This window comes from Muntiacus reevesi, unplaced genomic scaffold, assembly GCF_963930625.1.
Source record: "Muntiacus reevesi unplaced genomic scaffold, mMunRee1.1 SCAFFOLD_127, whole genome shotgun sequence".
NCBI lineage: Eukaryota > Metazoa > Chordata > Mammalia > Artiodactyla > Cervidae > Muntiacus > Muntiacus reevesi.
The window spans coordinates 212,909-227,480 of NW_027078012.1; the positions used below are offsets into that span (position 1 = coordinate 212,909).

Below are 14,572 nucleotides of genomic sequence, written 5' to 3' on the forward strand. Positions count from 1 at the left end.
AAATCCAGTTTGTTACCATGGCCTCAATGTCCCACCTAAACTGCCCCTGTCCTCCCCCCGCCCCCCCCACATATCCTCCCCAGGTGTCCACATCACCTAGTCTTTCTGTCCTTTATGTGCTGGTCTCACTCCCACCTCAAGAATGAGAGGTGTGCTGCATTTGCTGTTCTTCTGTCTAGAACGCTCTGCCTGGATGATTCTCATAGCTTCTGGCCCCCGTGGTCAGTCAGGCCTCAGATCAAGTGTCATCTCTGGAGAGAGATTGCTAATTACCACCCCTCACCCAACATTAACTTTGGTGGTATTTTCCTCTTCCCATCCCTCACCACTATCAAATGTTATTTCGTTGATTGTTTGAAGTTTGTTTTTTTTGTTTGTGTGTTTTATACTCTCCCCTAAAATAGAAGTCCAATGAGTTTATATTTCTTATTGCTATAACCTAGAACCATATCTAGAATATAAATGAAACTCAAATATTACTTGTTGAATTTACAATGAATGAAATAAAGCTTAAAGAGGTAAGGCGAGGTATTAGAAAAGAACTAACCAAATTGTGTGAGAGTAAGGACTTCCTGGAAGAGGTATGTTTTCAGTTATTAAAATCAAAGGGGCAAGAGAGCGAAGGTGGCGTGCAGGTAACAAGCAAGAATTGTGGAAATCACTCGTTCATCCCCGTCCTTTTTCACTAGATTAGGAACACCTTTAGCACTGGACGGAGAAGGTGATGGCACCCCACTCCAATACTCTCATCTGGAAAATCCCATGGACGGAGGAACCTGGTGGGCTGCATTGCATGGGGTTGCTAAGAGTCGGACAGGGCTGAGCGAGTTCACTTTCAGTTTCATGCATTGGAGAAGGAAATGGCAACCCACTCCAGTGTTCTTGCCTGGAGAATCCCAGGGACCGGGGAGCCTGGTGACCTGCCATCTATGGGGTGGCACAGAGTCGGACACTACTGAAGCGATTTAGCAGCAGTGGCAGTTAGCGCTGAAGCCGCGTTTTACTAATCTTTCACCAGCGCCTGTCCCGGGACCTGGCACACAGATAGGGTTTTACACAATGACTGACTGTGAGGTGCGCAGAAGGGTCTATTAACTCGGCTGCGGTGCAGTTTGTGGCTGGCCACTAAGCCTGGCAGCACCCGTGCGAGGGAGCAGACGGCTTTGCGGAAGACGGCCTCGGCGGGTGGGGGTGGGGGGTGGGGTGGGAAGCGCCCCCCGCGCCTGCGCGTTATGGCGGGGAGCCGGCAGCGTCGGCGCGCGCCTGCGCAGTGCGGTCTTTCCCGCCTCCGACAAGATGGCGGCGGCCGAGTAGCGCGGGGGCGGGTTGTGGCCGCAGGAAGGCCGGCCGCTGCAGCGGGCCGAGGCGGGATGCTGTTCCCAGGGAGCGCCGTTGGCCACCGGTGAGGAAGGTCAAGCACAGAGCTGCCTTCCCGAGCCCCCCGGCGCCCCCTACGTACACCCCCATCTGCTCGAGTGCGGTCGCCGCTTTGCCTACTTCGCTACCGCCCTGTGCTGTCGGGTCCGGAGCTCCGGCGGCGGCAGGGGCTGTGTCCGGCAGGAGAGGAAGCGCCCGGGCTGCGTCCGTGCTTCTGTCCGCGGGGCGAGCGTCTGGCAGGTGGGTGAAGCTGCAAGCTTCGGTGTCTCCTCTTGGGGCAAGTCACCTCCCCATGTTCCTGGTCTCGACCTTTTGCTTCCTTGAGAAGTCTTTTTAACTGTCTGGAAAGCTTTCCCAGGCTTATAGACTTACAAAGAAAAGCTTGCTATCCAGACGCCAGTGGATTTTGTTCATCTTGTCGGGGGGATCCAGCCCCCAGGAGACTTTGATGGTTTTGAGGAATGGTGCCAGTGACGGCAAGTGATTCTTTATCTAAATTAATCCTTTTCTGACTACAGCGAGTCTTCGGTCTCTAAACTTTTTTTGGAGGGGAGGGGGCGGACGGAGGGACATATGTATACTAGATCCAGGGAAAGAATTGAGAAGTGGTCCTGGTTTTAAAAGAAGGCTTTGTGAGGGTAAGAAATGTAATAGCCCAAGAAAGGATAAGCGATTTTAGTGATTCTTTTATTCACTGTTAGGCTAAATCGTCCGTTGAAGCTTCACAATCCTGTGTTGTCCAAGCCCTTTGTTTTATTTGGAAAGGACTGAAATGGAGAAAACGCTTTTTAAACTTGAAACTTCTCAAATTTCTTGGGTTCTCAATTGTTATTAGTACTACTTGGCAATCTTTCTTGTACTTGATATTTTCTGCAAAATTTAGATTGTGCCAGTGTCATTTCTTCTTCATTTATTACTAGGGCAAGAGTAGTCAGAATTAATGGTGTAAAAAGTGCAAACTGAAGGAGGGATGTGGTAGTGGAGGTTGCCATGTCTGATTTTTCCCAATTTTTTCCTGTAATTGGATAATGTGTCAAGAGCAGCAGAATGGTGAAAAATGAAGCTATGAGTATAAATGGTAGTGTGTCCACTGAGATTGCAATGGGTGGAGCTTTTAAAATTAAATTGAGTGATATCCTTTTTTTGAAGCCATGCTAGGTGCTCTCCAGAGTTTCTAAAGCACAAACTGTTGTTGCCTTATTGGAAATTTATGCTAAAAGTCTTTTAACAGGTGGGTTACAATTGGCCTGACAGATTTAACTTTTTGTTCTACCTCCTGACACACATCTGCCTTAACCTTTATTGTAGACTTTTAGCCTCTTGATGAATTTCTTAAATTTGGAGATAGAATTGTTCATTTTAAAAGGAGAGGAGATATTTTAAGTGTTTGATTCCTGTACGGGCAGATTCATTCACTTGTTTGTTGCTGTGCTATGCTAAGTCGCTTCAGTCACGTCCATCTCCTTGCAGTCTCCACAGGACAGCCAGACTCCTCTGTCCATGGGACTTCTCCAGGCACGAATATTGGAGCAGATTGCCATTTCCTCCTCCACAGGACCTTCCCGACCTAGGGATCAGAGCCACATCTCTTCTGTCTCCTGCGTTGGCAGGTGGGTTCTTTACCATTAGCGCCACCAGGTAAGCCTGTTTGTTTCCTGCACCCGAGGACTGCGTGTTTTTACAGGCACTTGTCTCTCAATTCTGTGCTTTTAGCTGACGGGGTAGTGCTCAGCCCTAGGTAGTAGCTCATTGCCTGAGGCATTGTGTCAAGACCTGTCTGACCACAAACAAGCACTCTTCCACACTTATGGAACCCGTTTTCTCTCTCTCTTTCTTCCCCTCTTCCTGTCTTTAGGAACCCTCCCGTCTTTGTGTCTATTCATTCAATTCTTTAGCCTACTGCTCTTTTCATTTGCCTCCCCTAGTCACCAGGATCCCATGGTCATCAGTTTTTACCAGCCCATCATTGATACCTTAGAATACTTAACTTTATGTCAATTTATCTTTCTAGTGCCCAGTTCTGAACAGGCCTAATCACTTCTTGATCCCTGAAGGATACAAGAGACAGTTGTGTGAGGATTTTGGATTGTTTTCATACCAGTTAGTGTTCTGTTATCCTCCAGATCTATAATGTCGATTGTGAGGGGTTTTTTTTGTCTTACTTCATGAAAGTGTTTATAGCAAATAACTTGATCTTTTCCTTTCCTGAGAAAAATCTCAAGCATCTGAGGTATAATCTTTTCTATCCTGATATCATTTCTTTATTTACTCTTCTCTGAAAAGAAGGAATTGTCCTTCCTTTTCTTCAAGAGCAACCTTCTCCAGATGTGTCCATGATCATCCCTCTTTATCTTTCTTTCTCAGTAATTATCCATGATCACTCCTTTTTAAGTTTTGCCCTCTCTAGCCTCCATGCATGCTTAAATATACCTTTGCCAGGGCTGCCAAACACCGTGCTGTGTGCCGTGCAGCTCACAGAAGCCAGTCTGAATTTTGAGCCTGCTGTGCCACTGTATTTTTATTCTTTAATCCTAGGAGCCTGGTGTAGTTGTTGTTCAGTCGCTCAGTTGTGTCCAACTCTTTGCAACACCAAGAACTGCAGCATGGCAGGCTCCTCTGTCCTCCATTACCTCCTGGGGTTTGCTCAAATTTATGTTCATTGAGTCGGTGACACTACCTAGCCATCTCATCCTCTACCACCTCCTTCTCCTTTTGCCTTCAGTCTTTCCTAGCATCAGGGTCTTTTCCAGTGAGTTGGCTTTTCGCATCAGGTGGCCAAAGTATTGGCGCTTCAGCTTCAGCATCAGTGCTTCCAGTGAATATTCAGGGTTGATTCCCTTTAGGATTGGTTGATCTTCTTGCAGTCCCAGGACGCTTAAGAGCCTTCCCCAGCACCACAATTCTCAATTCTTTGACACTCAGTCTTTATGGTCCAACTCTCACATCCATACATGACCACTGGAAAAACCATAGCCTCGACTCGACGGACCTTTGTCGGCAAAGTGATGTCTCTGCTTTTTAGTATGTTGTTGAGGTTTGTCATAGCATTTCTTCCAAGGAGCAAGCATCTTTTAATTCCATGGCTGCAGTCACCATCCACAGTGATTTTGGAGCCCCCAAAAATAAAGGCCTGACACTGTTTCCACTGTTTCCCCATCTATTTCCCATGAAGTGATGGGACCAGATGCCATGATCTTAGTTTTCTGAATGTTGAGTTTCAAGCCAACTTTGTCATGCTCTTCTTTAACCCTTATCAAAAGGCTCGTTAGTTTCTCTTCACTTTCTGCCCTTAGAGTGATATCATCTTCATATCTGAGGTTATTGATATTTCTCCCAGCAGTCTTGATTCCAGCTTGTGCTTCATCCAACCCAGTGTTTCTCATGATGTACTCTGCATAGAAGTTAAATAAGCAGGGTGACAAGATACAGCTTTATTATAACTCTTTCCCAGTCAGTTGTTCAATGTCCGATTCTAACTTGCTTCTTGACCTGCATACAGGTTTCTCAGGAGGCAGGTAAGGTGGTCTGGTACTGGTGTTTCTTTAAGAATTTTCCACAGTTTGTTACGATCCACACATTCAAAGGCTTTAGCGCAGTCAATGAAGCAGAAGCAGACGTTTTTCTGGAATTCTGTTGCTTTCTCTATAATCGAACAAATGTTGGCAGTTTGCTCCCTGGTTCCTCTGCATTTTCAAAACCTAGCTTGTACATCTGAAAGTTCTAGGTTCACATTCTTTTGAAGCCTAGCTTGAAGGATTTTGAGCGTAACCTTGTTAGCATGTGAAATGAGTGCCGTTGTATGGTAGTTTGAACATTCTTTGACATTACCTTTCTTTGGGATTGGAATGAAAACTGTGACCTTTTTCAGTCTTGTAGCCACTACTGAGTTTTCCAAATTTGTTGACATATTGAGTGCAACACTTTAACAGCATCATCCTTTAGAATTTCAAATAGCTCAACTGGGATTCCGTCACCTCCACTAGCTTTGTTGGTAGTAATGTTCCCTAAGGCCCCCTTGACTTCACGCTCCAGGATGTCTGGCTCTGGGTGAGTGACCACAGTGACTGGTGTACTGTTCTCTGTGTATTCGTGCCACCTCTTCTTGATATCTTCTCCTTCTATTAGGTGCATACCATTTCTGTCCTTTATGGTGTCCATCCTTGCATGAAATGTTCCCTTGATGCCTCCAGTTTTCTTGAAGAGATCTCTAGTCTTTCCCATTGTGTTGTTTTCTTTGCATTGTTCACTTAAGAAGGGTTTCTTATCTCTTCTTGGTATTCTCTGGATCTCTGCACTCAGTTGAGTATATCTTTCCCTTTCTCCCTTGCCTTTCACTTCTCTCCTTTCCTCAGCTCTTTCTAATGTCTCCTCAGACAATCACTTAAGCTTCTTGCATTTCTTTTTCTTGGACTAGTTTGGTCACTGCCTCCTATACAATGTTACGAACCTCTTTCCAGTGATGAACCTCGTATATAAACTCATATAAAACATATGAATCTCTTTCAATAAACTCATATATGAACCTCTTTCAGTTTTACGAATCTGGTAGACACTTTCTCTACCAGATCTCATCTCGAATCCATTTGTCACCTCCACTGTATAATCATACGGGATTTAATTTAGGTCGTATCTAAATGACCTAGTCGTTTTCCCTACGTTCTTCACTTTAAACCTGAATTTTGCTATTAGGAGCTCACGACCTGAGCCACAGACAGCTCTGGGTCTTCTTTTTGCTGTCTGTGTAGAGCTTTTCCATCTTCAGCTGCAAAGAACATAATCTGATTTTGGTATTGACCATCTGGTGATGTCCGTGTGTATAGCTGTCTCTTGGTTGTTGGAAAAGGGTGTTTGCTATGACCAGCGTGTTCTTTTGACAAAACTCTGTTAGCCTTTGCCCTGCTTTTGCCCTCCAAGGCAAAACTTGCCTATTATTCTGGGTGTCTCTTGGCTTCCTATTTTGTATTCCAATCCCCTGTGATGAAAAGGACACTTTTTTTTTTTTTTTTTTTGGTGTTTGTTCTAGAAGGTGTAGTTCGAGAACTACAGCAGTTCTACTTCATAGAACTGTTCAGCTTCAGCTTCTTTGGCATTAGTGGTCGGGGCAGAGACTTAAGGTAACACTGATATTGAACAGTTTGCCTTGGAAATGAACTTAGATTATTTTTTTTTTCCTGAGGTTGCACCCAAGTACTGCATTTAGAACTCTTGTTGACTATTAAGGGCTACTTCCTTTCTCCTAAGGGATTCTAGCCCACAGTAGTAGATATAACAGTCATCTGAATTAAATTCGCCCATTCTCATCCATATTAGTTCAGTGATTCCTAAGATGTTCATTCTTGCCATCTGCTTCACCACATCCGATTTGCCTTGATTCACGGACCTGCCGTTCCAGGTTCCCATGCAAAAAAAGAGCAATAGCTCTTTACAGCGTCGGACTTGACTTTAACCATCAGACACATCCACACAACTGAGCGTCATATCCGCTTTGGTCCAGCCACTTCATTCTTTCTGGAACTAACGACTGCCCTCCACTCTTCCCCAGGAGCATATTGGACACCTTTTGATTGTGGTGCTCATCTTCGGTGTCTTATTTTTCTGCCTCATGCTGTTCGTGGGGTTCTCGCAGCAGGACTGCTGGAGTGGTTTGCCGTTCCCTCCTCCAGTGGGCCACGTTTTGTCGGAACTCTTCACCAGGACCCGTCTGTCTTGGCTGGCCCTGCACGGCATGGCCCATGGCTTCACTGAGTTACACAAGCCCCTTCACCACGACGAGTCTGTGATCCATGAAGGGGTATAGTAGGAAGGACATTTACTTTTAAGCTTCAAAGATCTGATTTTGAAGTCTACTGAAACCAGTTACTGTCTGTGTGGCTGTGGGCAACTTACTACTCAGGCTGTGTTCTTTGTCTGTAAAGTAGAATGTTATACGAGGAAGACATGGCAACCCAATGCAGTATTCTTGTTGGAGAGTCAGCATGGACAGAGGAGCTTGGTGGGCTATAGTCCATGGGGTCACAAAGAGTCGGACAAGACTGAGTGACTAAGGACACCACAGAATGTTATACTTACCTCACAGAGTTGTAATCGACGGAGTTTAACACAAGTTACATGTCCTTCCAAGGGTTTGGTGCATTATGGAGTTCTTAAAAGTGTAAATTATTCTTTTCTCTGCACTCTGACTTCCCTTACCATCGCAGCACCGAAATTGGTTTTTAAAAAGTCATCTTGATGATCTAATTACCAAAGCTAACGGCCTTATCTCAATCATCCAGGTTTTCTTAGACCGCTTCTGAAATATACTCCATAGGAATGAAAGGATCTGATTTCTTGTTTCTTGGCTTTATAGTTCCTGATTCTCTTATGTCTGAAAGTTTCTTTACATTCCCTGCAGTGTCTCGATTTTGCTCTTTCCCCTAAACATAGCTGTTTCCTGTATCAGTTAGGATGCAAATAGGATTTAAAAACAGAAGAAGTGTATTAGCTCAGGTAATTGGCAAAGGCATAGGTAGGATTAGTTTAAAGGGCAGTTTGTGCATAAGCTTGGCTTTGCTCAGTCCTCAGTCCTCAGTCAGCACAGAGGTTCTGTGTTTCCGTTTCCTCTAAACTGCCCTCCCATTTGGGTTCCTGCTCAGACTGGCTTCCCCTCTAGATTGAATCCAAGTGCTTTCCATCTTTATCTGTAGTGTGGCGACCTTTGTGCTCAGGTTTATCCTTTCATAGTTGCATGTTTCTCTTTCTGCTCCAGGCATCACATTCTGACACAACCACCAAAGACGGGAGGAAGTTTGCCCTCTCATCTCTTGATGAAGCAAGTAAACCTTTTACAGAAAGCCTGTATCAGATTTCATTTTGGCCTTATTACTTATGCCCTAGTTGCAAGGGGACTAGAAAAACCAATATCTAGCATTTCAGTCTAGGAAGAAATTAGATGAATGGCTACAGGGAAGATAACCAACATTGTCAGTGACATATATTGATAATATTGTATGGAGAAGTAAGCTTAAATGAATGAGAATTTTCAGATAGTAGTGGCATTCTTAAAGCACTGCTTATCTCAAGAGCAGGTATAAGCTGTGCTTAGGACTGAATCAGTCATTTAGATAGTCATGAATGACTAATTAAAATGGATTACTATATAAAATTAGTATATTTGAGTGGTATATCCCAGTTCTTTTAAGGTTGTTGTTAAGAACATTTACGCGTGCACTGTGAGGAATGGATACAGGTAGCAACTAACAGGGAATAGACCTGTGGTTCTTCTTGAAGATGAGTGGTGTTTGGAAATCTGTGGGTCTGGTAGAGACGAGATATACCAAGTGTCCTGTGATGTTTGCCCGCAAAACAAGAATTGTCCCTTCTAGAATACCAATAGTGCCCCTGTACACTGAAAAAACAAATGCTTTGGTTTTTTTCAAAGAATTCGCTGAGATTCCTCTGTATACTTATATTGCAAGTGACAGAAAACCAAATTCAGACTGGCTACACAGTAAAGGGCATGATTAGGTCTTGTCCTTGAACTTCATCTGGGGCTTCATCCAGTCTGAAATCATCAAGGACTTGGCTTAGTTTCTCTGGTCCTGCTCTGGCATTCCTCTTGTTTTGGTTTCGCTCTCAAGCGAGCTTATCTCATGGTAGCAAATTACTGTAGCACTTTCAGACTTAATACTCTCATTTCATATGTAAAGTAAAATGAAGCATATCTTTTGTTATTTGGTTTTGCAAGTGTTTGTTGAATGTCATCACTGTTGAAACTTCCCTGAACACCTGCCCCTAAAAGTGGATTACTTCCTCTGTTATGTTACAACTTCACAGAACTCTGTTGCATGCCATGTTCTATGGTTATTATGCTCATATGTCTCATGCATTAACTTGCCTTAATTGTCTGTGTGTTCTTAATGTGTAGAATACTCTCTGACTTAGTGGTACACAGTAACCATTTATGGATGAATGAGAGGAAGGAAGGATATGGAAAGGGGCAGGGAAACATAAGAAGTCCCCATTCCTTCCTGTTACTCAACCCTGAATTGTGAACGTTGTACTCCTACCACCAAAGTATGTGTGTAATGCTCTTGTGATTGAGAATGAATTCATTTGAAAGCTTTACTGAATTCTAGTAGTGTTCCATCATTATTTTCTCAGCAAAACTAAAACCAGTTACCATCTTTTGTTCTTTCAACAAGTATTTTTGAAAGCCTGCTATTGGCAGGTCATGTGACACAATGGTAAACAAAGTAGAGCTGTGCTTCCTGAGCTTAAATATCAGCGAGGGGCATAGACATTATTCATGTGTGCACACTCAGTCGCACACACACGTCAGGTAGCTCACAGGGTTTGAAGCAGAATAAGATAGATTCAGGGGATTAAAAAGTAACAGGATACTGTAACACTTCAGGTAGTTTGGTGAGAAAAGGCTTTTTGAGAAGCCCTTTTCTGAGTGAAGTGGATTAAGCCATGGAACTATCTGGAAGGAAATGTTCGGGTAGAGCAAGCAGCAGCTTCTAACGTGGAAATGTCCTTGGCATGTTGGAAGAGCAGCATGTGGGAGGCCGTGGCTGAAGCGGGGGTGGGGGGTGTGTGGCAGGGCAGGTCAGAGGGTAGGTGTGGGCAGGGTAGACCAAGGGCAGTTCTGAAGGTCATTTAAAGACTTGATTTTATTAGCTAGAAAGTCTGGAGAAGGCAATGGCACCCCACTCCATTACTCTTGCCTGGAAGATCCCATGGATGGAGGAGCCTGGTGGGCTGCAGTCCATGGGGTCGTGAAGAGTCAGACACGACTGAGCGACTGCTCTTTCACTTTTCACTTTTGTGCTTTGGAGAAGGAAATGGTAACCCACTCCAGTGTTCTTGCCTGGAGAATCCCAGGAATGGGGGAGCCTGGTGGGCTGCCGTCTATGGGGTTGCACAGAGTTGGACACGACTGAAGCGACTTAGCAGCAGCAGCAGCTAGCTAGAAAGTCACTCAGTCGTGTCTGACCTTTGTGACCCCATGGACTGTACCAGGTCTCCCACATTGCAGGCGGATTCTTTATCAGCTGAGCCACAGGGAAGCCTCAAGGGAACTTCCCTGGTGGCTCAGATGGTAAAAGCATCTTCTTGCAATGCAGGAGACCCGGCTTTGATCCCTGGGTGGGGAAGATCCTCTGGAGAAAGAAACAGCAACTCTCTCCAGTACTCGTGCCTGGAAAATTCCGTGGATGGAGGAGCCTCGTAGGCTACAGTCCATGGGGTCGCAAAGAGCTGGACACAGCTGAGGGGCTTCACTTTCACTTTTCACTTTCTAGCTAGAAAATTGGAGATGATATATCTTTGGAAATCTAATTATTATTTTTAAGTTATATTATTTTAAGTACTAATTATGATTAGAAGTTCTCTCTGTGCTAAGTAACTAGCATATGATAGACTTAACACAATTTAAATGTTAAATAATTTATCTGAATAAAATGGTACTGAGATAAAAGTTGAAATTTTAAAGTTACCCTTTGAAGGAACTTTTTAAAATATTTAGGATACTTTACTTAGGTTTGTGATTATTTTCTTCAGCTCTTATGTACCCCATGACTAAAGTTTTCTGTAGTCATTAAAGAAAATTCAGGAAATACAGAAGTACAGATGACATTCATAAGCTCAACATATGAAGAAAACCAGTTGAGTTTTCGTCTCTCCCAACCCTTCCCTCCCGCTTTCAGTACCCTCTGTCCCTCTCTTCTTCCCTCTGTCTTTCACTTTCTTCTTTGTGCCTATGACTTGTTCCCCCTGTTACAGTGTAAACAGGTGTATATGTCTAATTTTTTAAAAATTAGGTTATATTCATTTCTTGGAATATTTGATAAATCTTATTTTTATTGACTGTATAATCCCATTGTAAAAATTATTTTTCTTAATTGTTTCCTGGAGTTGGTTATTTAGTTTAGGTTTTCTATTTTATCATCATGTGGGCAGTGAATGTCTTAACACATGGATTTTTTTCTCTTTGTCTTTTTCCTTAGAATGGAATGATTGGCACTGGAGTAATGTAATGGAATAAGGTTTCATCTTAGACATTGTTAAGGTTCATGATACATGTTGCCACATTGTACCATGTCTTGTAAGCCCAATAAATGTTAACTGGTTTGAAAGTAACGGTAGCTGGGTGGTGGTGGGGAGGTGAGGACCTACGGAGTTGCCAAGCTTGAGTGATAGGCTAGGTTAGCCTTTTATTTCCAAATATTTCTTTCTTTTTTATCTTTAATATATATTTCAAGGTGTATATAAAAGCACCATGGAGAACTTTACATGTTACTGCAAACACACAAACACACATGAACTTATTGCTCAGGTCAAGACGCACAGCGCTGCCGCCACCCCAGAGCTCCTGCCCTTCTGGTTCCCGGTCTCCAAGAGGAAGCTTTCAGCATTTCCCTCCAGGCCTGTTTGCTCAAGTTCGTTTTGTTTTGTTTCTGTGAAACCCTTCATCATGTTTAAAGAAGTTCCCTTCTGTACCGGTTTACTAAGAATTTTGTGTTTTGTTCTGTTTGTTTGAATTTAATGCTTTTTTTGTTGTTGTTGCAGCTTTTCATTACTGTATGACTTTTCTCCTTCACTATGTTAATATATTGAATTACATATTATTTAAAATCTTAAACCTAACCTGATTTCTGAGGTAAACCTAATTTGGTTTTACAGTATTACTCTTTTTATGTATTTCTGGATTCAGTTTGATATTCTGTTAATAGTTTTGTATCAGTGAGGTGGCCTATATTGTCCTTGTCAGGATTTGAAATCAGCGGTTATCTCATACTAGCCTTATAAAATGAGCTGACCCTCATTTTCTATTCTGAAAAAGTTTAAGTAGGACTGAATTGTTCCATTAAATGTCTGTGAGAATCTGGCCGAGAAGCCATCTGGGCTGGTAATTTTCTTTGTAGAAAGATTTTTAATTACTCCTTTGATTTTTAATTTTTAACCTTCTCAGATTTTCTGTTGATTATTTTGGTAGTTTTCCCCCTAAGAAGTTGTCCTTTTCATCTAAACTTTTTAAATTTACTAGCATAAAATTATTTATAATAAATATTAGTATCCGTTTAATGGTTGCAGTAAAGAATTATCTTATTGTATCTGTTATAGGCTAAAACTACCTTCTGTTTTTCCTCATTCAGTCTCCCTGGGAATTTAGTAGTCATTCAAAGGAACCAAATTTTGAATCTTGCTGATTCCTTTTCTTTTTATTACATATTTGTTCTCTATTGCATTGATTTCCGCTCTTTATTTCCTTCCTTCTACTGTTTGGGATTTACTTTTTTGTTCTTTTGCTAACTTCTTGTAGATCACTACTTTTCAGCATTTCTCCCTTTTAAATATATGCATTTAAGGCTGAGCATTTCCCTCTAAGTACTGTTTCAGCTAGCAACATTACTCAAATTTTAATATATAGTACTTTTATAATTCACTTTAAAATGGTTTCTAATTTTCACTGGTATCTACTTTAACACTTGGATAAGTTGAATGTATTATATTTCTCGATTTCTGAACACATGGAGATTTTCTAGTTGTTTTCAAATGTCTTTTATTTCTAACAACATAAGATATGTCATCAGAGAACTCTTAACAACATAGCAATGTCATCAGAGAACAATCTCAGTGTTTCAAAGGTCTGTGATTTCAGACCTTTAACATTTGAGATCTGCACTGTGGCCCCAGTATATTATTTTTTCCCTATAGCTATTGAATGTGGTGTTCTAATATATTTACATTGGATCTTGCTGGTTAATCCCGTATTTCAAATCTTCAGGGTCATAAGTGACCTTTTGTTTGCTTGTATCAATTACACAGACAAGAGTGTATTAAAATATCCCGTTTACCACTGTAGATATTTCCCCTTGTATTCTCTCAGCTTTTGCTTTATTTATTTGAGACATTGCTAGTAGATGAACATATATATATACACTGTGCTTGGTTGCTCAGTCATGTCTGACGCTTTGCAACCCTTTAGACTGTAGCCCTCCGAACTCCCCTGTCCTTGGGATTTTTTAGGCAAGAATACTGGAGTGGGTTGCCATTTCCTTCTCCAGGGGATCTTCTCGACCCAGGGATTGAACCCACATCTCCTGTGTCTCATGCGTTGCCAGCAGATTCTTCCCCTGCTGAGCCATCAGGGAAGCCTAGTATTTGGATAGAAATGTGTAATAGTTATATCTGCTTAGTGACTTAGTGTTACGAAGTATTCCACTTTTATTCTGAAAGTGCTTTTTGCATGAAGGTCTAGTTTGTCTGGGATTGATATAACAACACCAGTTTTCTTTTTATTGTTTTCTAAGGCTGATCTACATACGTGGTTTTAAAAAATCATATTCTGCTTTTATGTTATCAAAGCCTGATTGTTTCTTGTCGTATCATCTTGGGTGTTTCTAGCATTGTAACATGTAACTTGCTTCAAATGTAGGCACTAATAAGATACTGAGATAATGTCTTACTTGGTTGAATTTAAAAAGTAATGAGCATGATTTTGAATAAGTACTGAAGTTGTTTTAGGTTTCTCTTATTTTAAACGTTAAAAAATGTACTTTTGTCAGGAAGAGACTTAAAGATTTATATTCTTGAGCAGATATTACTGGCGTGCAGTATACATATCAAAACCTGCAAGAAAAAACGAAATGAAAATAAATATGCTGTCCCTGTCTCTTCCCTGGTGGCTTAGACGGAAAAGAACCTGCCTGCAATGCAGGAGACCCTGCTTCAGTTCCTGGGTTGGGAAGACACCCTGGAAAAGGAATGGCAACCCACTCCAGTATTCTTGTCTGGAGAATTTCCTGCACAGAGGAGTCTGGTGGGCTATAGTCCATGGGGGTCACAGAATCAGACACAACTGAATGACTCACACTTTGACTTTTCATCCCTGTCTCTTAGTTACACATGTCCCCTCCACAGAAGCAATCACTGTGTGATTAACACAGGTAACAGTGTAATCACTGTGACCAGTTTCTTGATTAGCTTTTCACACTGTAGTCTACAGAAACCCAAGTTTTGCAAATTCAGCTTGTTAGGTGGGCAAATATATACACTACTGTGGTAAACTCTAATTTGTGTCTTCATCACAAGGTAGCATTCTAGAACATGCATTTTAAATCATAATGATAACTCTCATTCAAGCTCCAGAACAGTTTTTTTTACTTCAAAAGTTACAAAGCAGATACTGGAAGAGGATAAACAGCTTTCTGCT

At 42.1% G+C, this 14,572-nt stretch overlaps 1 long non-coding RNA gene across 2 annotated transcripts in view; it reads left to right on the plus strand.

Moving 5' to 3' along the window:
• The first annotated feature begins 1,359 nt into the window (after positions 1-1,359).
• LOC136155387 (uncharacterized) overlaps positions 1,360-14,572 on the plus strand; it is a 33,262-nt gene continuing 20,049 nt past the window's right edge. The window contains exons 1-2 of one of the 2 annotated variants that reach the window (XR_010660793.1): positions 1,406-1,617; positions 2,848-2,987. This is a non-coding gene — a long non-coding RNA (uncharacterized lncRNA). Of the gene's footprint in view, positions 1,618-2,847; positions 2,988-14,572 lie in introns of both variants that reach the window. The other variant, XR_010660794.1, reaches the window with a different exon arrangement.